The sequence below is a fragment of the Cupressus sempervirens genome, chromosome 8 (assembly GCF_028749045.1).
Source record: "Cupressus sempervirens isolate cs-2001-9-10 chromosome 8, ASM2874904v1, whole genome shotgun sequence".
Lineage (NCBI taxonomy): Eukaryota > Viridiplantae > Streptophyta > Pinopsida > Cupressales > Cupressaceae > Cupressus > Cupressus sempervirens.
In genome coordinates, this window is record NC_143125.1 from 432,390,045 (window position 1) to 432,396,571 (window position 6,527).

Genomic DNA, 6,527 nt, shown 5'->3' on the forward strand with positions numbered 1-6,527 from the left:
GTATCATACAAAGTGTAACTCAAAACTCATCATGTAAAGCATAAACCACAATCATAAAATCTAGCAATCAAATCTAGTGTCTCAAAATTATTTTCAAATCATGTCACTAGGGTGGCATCACATTAATGCCATGATTGAAAACTAGAAGATTATCAATGTGGACAACTAGGCTGACACCTTAGCTTGAACTAATATTGGCTCTAGCAAATTCATCAAATCTAATACAAAGAATATACAAAATCAAGATCATAAAGAGAAGGGAAAGTTGGAAGACGTCTTTTACATGCTTAAAAAACTTGAGAAAGATACTTCTATTATATTAAGAAATTTTATGTAATTTTAATTAGTTTGGGTCTCAATTGTTCTATTTTGGTTTTTTGGTTTTGTTAATCTATGTCAAGGGGTTGCATGCTTGGTATTTGTATTATGTATTTTTGTTGTTAATTGAATATTTGTCTACTTTGAGGTAGTTTACATTGGTACTTGCTTATTCAGTAGTTGTTTTAATTATTAATTTTAAGTATAAAATAACTATCTTGTAAGAGGTGGTAACCTAGGTTTAAGGGTCCCTTAACAACCTATTTTTAAACTAAATAAAAAATAATTAGATTTTGAGTTGTAAGAGTTATGGTACATATTACGAGACGTGTGGCAAAAAAGAGTCAAAGAAAGAGAAGTTTACAACAAAGGTGTCTAAGAGTTATGAGAAGGTATCTTCATTTCATATTTAAATATAATGGATAATTAGGTGCAACCTTTATTGAAGTATGTTCATTTTATTTTGAAATGTAATGTATGATTACTACAACAAATTGTACAAAAAGTTTAATAAGATATCATATTGTCCTTTGATTTGAAAAAAAATAGTTAAAAAATGAAATCATGTTCATTAATTTAAAAATTAATTCATATTTTTTGAAAATAATAAACAGTTACTTATGTGCATTGAAATATCTAATCATAAAAGAAATGAAAAGATTCTTTCTACTTATTCTAAAATATTACTTTAACTCGAAACACCCATTTTCAACATACACATTTCTTATAATATAAAAATCTAAATTTAAAAAAAAAAATTATAATTAAATCTAAAATAAAGATTTTTCAAATAATTGAATATATAGTGGATTCCAAGTTATTCATTGAAACCTTAATCATCATTTGCTAAATGATCTATTAATTAAACTCACACTAAAATACCTAAAATTAAAAATTAAAAATTAACATTGAATTTTGACATCTTTGACCAACCCATAACATGCCAAAATAAGATAAGTTCTTATACCATTGCTAGAAAATCAAACTTCTCACTAGACTTCAACCATAAAATCTATATAGTTTTAAAAAATATATATATTTTATATATTTTGATTTCTCTAAATGACATGATTTTTTATTATGTTGTATTGTTTAGACTATTAAGGCTTATAATTCAACAATATAGAGTAGATCCCTTATTACTTTCCATGTGAATACAAATATTATTCAAATTTAAGAAATTCCAAACATGTCATCTTTGTGGCATCGATCAATATGATCAAAATATTAGAAAATATATCTCTATCTCAAAAATGAAAGAAAAGACTTCATGCTAACTTCCTTCTTGTCAAATCTTACCTTCCATGTGATTAAATTATTATTCAAATTTAAGAACAAAGATAATTTAAATGATTAATATTCACCAAATGGCTAATGTCACACACCAAGGACTCCAAATTTGGCTCAATATTTTACACTTTTGGGGTGGCCATATTGCTTGCATTTTACAAAAATTGGGTCCCATGCTTAGGCCAATCGCCACTAACAATATAGAAGTATTTGTATTTAGTGATGAATTTGATAATGAAATCTTATTTTTCCTCAAGGTAAATTAAATATTTTCGCTTGGAATTTCCAAATCTTGTTTTAATCATTAGTCACATTTGCCAATATTTGGTAAGAATTTAAGTTAGATTAAAGGTCAAGTACATAGATTTGGCACGTGTCTCTATTACTAAGACTTCCCATGAACACTTTATCCTTTCTCACTTTGGTCCAAAATAGGTTTGATTGCGGTCATGTGTCTTTATTTTGGGGACCATTTACAACTTGTTATCTTTTTAAAAGTTTGGCCTAGAATAGGATTTAGGTCATTGATTTTGGACCATCCAATGGTATTCAGTAATAGGGGTACTAGCCTCAAACCATCATTCAATAATTTGGAGGGAAATTGTAATGATAAAAGTGGGCTAATTTAACATTTGATTTTGATAATTAATTAGGCTCTGTCTAATAAGAATAAAATCATGGTTTCTAGGTATGTGTACTTTTTTCTACAATTTTCTTCAATAATAAAAGATTCACAAGGATTTTACACAAATTTCATATGATTGAAAAAAATTGCAAATAAAATTATTAAATTTCCTACTTTAAAAAAAAGCAGCAATATAATTTTTTTTCCCTTAAGTAATGTTTGATTCCCCACAATTTTATAGTTTTTCCAAATAGGAGTTTCTTAAAGTTTTCACTATTTAGAAACTTTACAAACATGTCATCTTCGTGGCACCAATCAATATGATCAAAATTTTAGAAAATCCCTCTCTATCTTAGCAATGAAAGAAAATAATATGATATGATTGCTAACTATTTTCTTGTCAAATCTTACTTTCCACATGAATACAAACATTATTCAAATTTAAAAGCTTGTCAAACACATCATCTTTGTGGGACTTACTAATATGATCAAAATTTAAGAAAATCTCTATCTCAACAATGAAAGAAAAGAATAAGTTGTGATTGTTATATTTCTTTTTGTCAAATCTTACTTTCTATATTAATATAACTATTATTCAAATATAAGAACTTGTGAAATACATAATGTTCATGGCACATACCAATGTAATCAATTTTTTAGAAAATCTCTCTATCTCAACAATGAAAGGAAAGACTAAAATATGATTGCTTACTTTCTTCTTATCAAATCAAAATGATATGTGAGACTTTTAACATGACATGTTAATCTAGAAATAATCTGATCTACTAAATGTACAAATTTAAATAATGCATTATTCATTGAAGGACCCTTTTACTAAATAAAATAGTAACCACTCATGAAGTTATACAATGTAGAGAACAAATGTTGGATTTAATTGTGTTATATTGCCTATTATTCTAAAGGATAGGTTAGGTATCAAATTGGTACCAATTTTAGTTTTACAAGAATTACAAGTTGCTTTCTATGACAACCTTCTACCACTTAGTTTCTGCTGGTGTTTTTAAACTACCAAGTAAAAAACTACTTGATACGAAGATGATTAAGAAAAAACTTAGTCTAAGGGTTTGCTATTTCCTATGTTCAACTAAGAAGTTCTCAAATATGGACCCAACTTCAGAAAAACCAAAAGGATTTTCTATTCTTTAGGTTCTACAAAACCAATGTAGGTGCACCTAAGGGATAAAATGATTCAAAATTTGATACTATCTTCACACTTCATTTATCTATTGATATTTTCTTACAATACTCATCCCCTATAGTAGATGTTTGGTCATAATTCTTCTCTTCATATGCAAACTAAAATAATTGACCAATGCCTCATACATTAGGATTCAAATTCTACCCAACTATTTTGACCTAACTAATTGCATTATAATCAATATTATCAGTAATTTTTCTTAAAATTTATTCTTATGCATATCCTTCTTACTACCTTGAAATCCTATCATATCATTGAAGCATCTACTTAATTCATTGAATTAAAAGCAATGGAAAATTGATATACAACCTATCCTAGATGCAATCAATTGAGTAAGCTTTGCCTACACAACCTCAAGATAACCAATCAATAACAATAGAGACAAGATTCAGAGAAAAAGATGTGGTGATAGTTCATTTTTGTATTAATTTTCTTTGCAATTCATATTTAACATTGGACTAAAACTCAAAAAAACTCAAGAAAAAACAACATGATCTTTGAATGTTAATGTATTCTTAGATTTGCAAAGAAAATACATCACCAAATTTGCATCAGGGAAACTAGACCAAATGTAAACCTAGCAAAAACTAAAAAAATATATAATAGTTTATACTCTTTCTCTAGCCTTGGAATCTCATTTATATAGCATGAGATGCAACAAGATTCATGCCTAGAGAACAATGACATTTTTCCTTAAGATAGAAAGATATTTTAAAAAGTTACTGTCACAAAAGACAAAATTTGGTGCAACAGAATGACTTACATCATGAATATTCCTTTAGTGGGGACCACTTCTACTGTGCTTCTTCATTGTTTAGGATTTTATAATTGGCACTGATATGATTATCATTTGTCAAAGTGTGTGATCATTGGAATTTCTTGTGATGGACCCGATTCTAATATTTAAAAATTGAGTTTAACTCAAGGTTCTCCATCTAGATCATCATGTACTATTTAATCAATAGTTACACTTGATTCTTTTGCTGCAAAGTCATCAGTTTGAACCTCTATGCTTGTTATTGCAATTGACTATTTATCTTTTTCTTCTTCTAATTTAATTGATGCATCAATTGTTTGTAACCCATTTTGATCCACCTCATCTTCATTAGTTTCACCAAGTACTAATTGTATGCCTAAAATGTGAGCACACTTCTATGAATCATTATATTCAAGATTACTCAAGAATGAGGTCTCAAATGGCAACTCATAGCTCTCTAGTCATGGAGTGCAAGGGTTTTGCAATGGAGGCCCTCAGTTTGACCTAGTTCATGCCCATGCAAGTACACCATGAAATAAGAGATTCAAAGATCCAAAATGCATGCAAATGGAGATGAAAACTAATCTATATGATAACAATGCAAGAACAATGCAAAATCTAATCTATGAAAGCAAGATCTTATCTTATAAAAGCAAATATGACTCTAAACTAACATGCAAATGCAATGATAAAAGCCCATGATGAAAGCCATGGGTGCAAGAGAGAATGAGACAAGAAGATAGAAGTTCTCCACAAAAAGCTTTAGCATTCAAAAACTCCTTCTTCAAAAATTGCTCTCCAAACCTTACAGCATAACAATAACATCATCCGTGTCTAAAAATGAGGAGAGGGCTCTCCCTTATAAAGGAAATTATGGAGGTGAGAGGCTTCTCACAACCAATATGAGATAATAGAGTTTGATCCATGTGAGACGAAATTCCACCAATGAGAAAAGAGGAGTGGTTAAGAAGAAAGTGAAAAGATAAGTCCCACTTAGAAATATGTGCATTTAAGTGTAGAAATTAAATAAAAGAATTTATTTTATTTCCCTTTCATCAACAAGAGATATTAACTGGGATTTTTATTTAATTAAAAGGGAGAAAGTTCTTTTAATTAAATAGGAGATATTTAATTAAATTAAAAGAGGGGTTTTTCTCTTAATTAATTAAATGTGGATGAGTTATTTAATTAAAAGAGAGGTTTCCTTTTAATTAAATGGGGACTTATTTTATTTAATTAAAAGAGGAGATTTTCTTTTAATTAAATAAGACTTAGGATAAAATGATCAACCTTAGAAATAAAATAATTGAATTTGATCAAGGAAATTGATTTGAATTGATTTAATAAAATATTGCAAACCATTGATTCAAGAAATTTGATAAATTGATAAATTGAATAATGGGGGCCCATAGTCTAGGTGACCATTTTAGGGTGTATACATTTTTCTCCTCTTTGACTAATGTGTGATCAATTTGGGAACACATGTAGTCAAAGAAAGAAATTGAATCAAAGATTGAAGTTAATAACTATTGCCCCCTCACAATCGAAATTGAAATGAGATAGAAGAGAGACAACAAATTGATAAATTTGATCAAATCGAACAAAAGATAAGGTTCTTGATGTAAGATGAAAGATATAAGAATCATTGAACCAAGGTAGATCATCAAGCATGAAATATTACGCCCCAAAGGTGATTTTAGAAGAAAAGAAGTGGGGGATAAAGAAAATGGAAGATAGGAGTTTGAAAGATATGGAAAGAAAATAGAAAGAAGAAAAGAAAATGCCCCAAAATCAATCAAATATTTAAGATAGAAATTTTGATTGAGATCATGAAAGAAGATAAGGAAATCAAGATCAAAACATGACCACCGTTGATTAAAAGTCCATAATAAAGATGAAGGGAGAACCCTCTCAAACTCATAATGCAGCCTAAAAATGCAAACTAACACGAAGTCTAATAATGCAAGCTACATGAAAATGCAATGGTGTACTTGCAAAAGAGAAACTATAACATAGGATTTTGTGTTCATCATTCATTAGAGAATATAAAGAACTTATTTTCATCATTGGGCCATTATTAACGGACATCAAAAAAATCACACAATCATCACTAGTCACAAGTGCAACTATGAAGTTACCTTTCTCATTTAATTAAATAATTACATTTAATTAATCAAGATAGGCATATTTATTAAAAGTTATTTAATTTAAGGATTGGTTCTGAAGTTGATGATATGAAGACCAATTGCTAAGCTTTTAAGGACTATCTCTAGAATAGAGCTTAATCGCAAGGAATCTAGGCAGAGCACCTAGATACC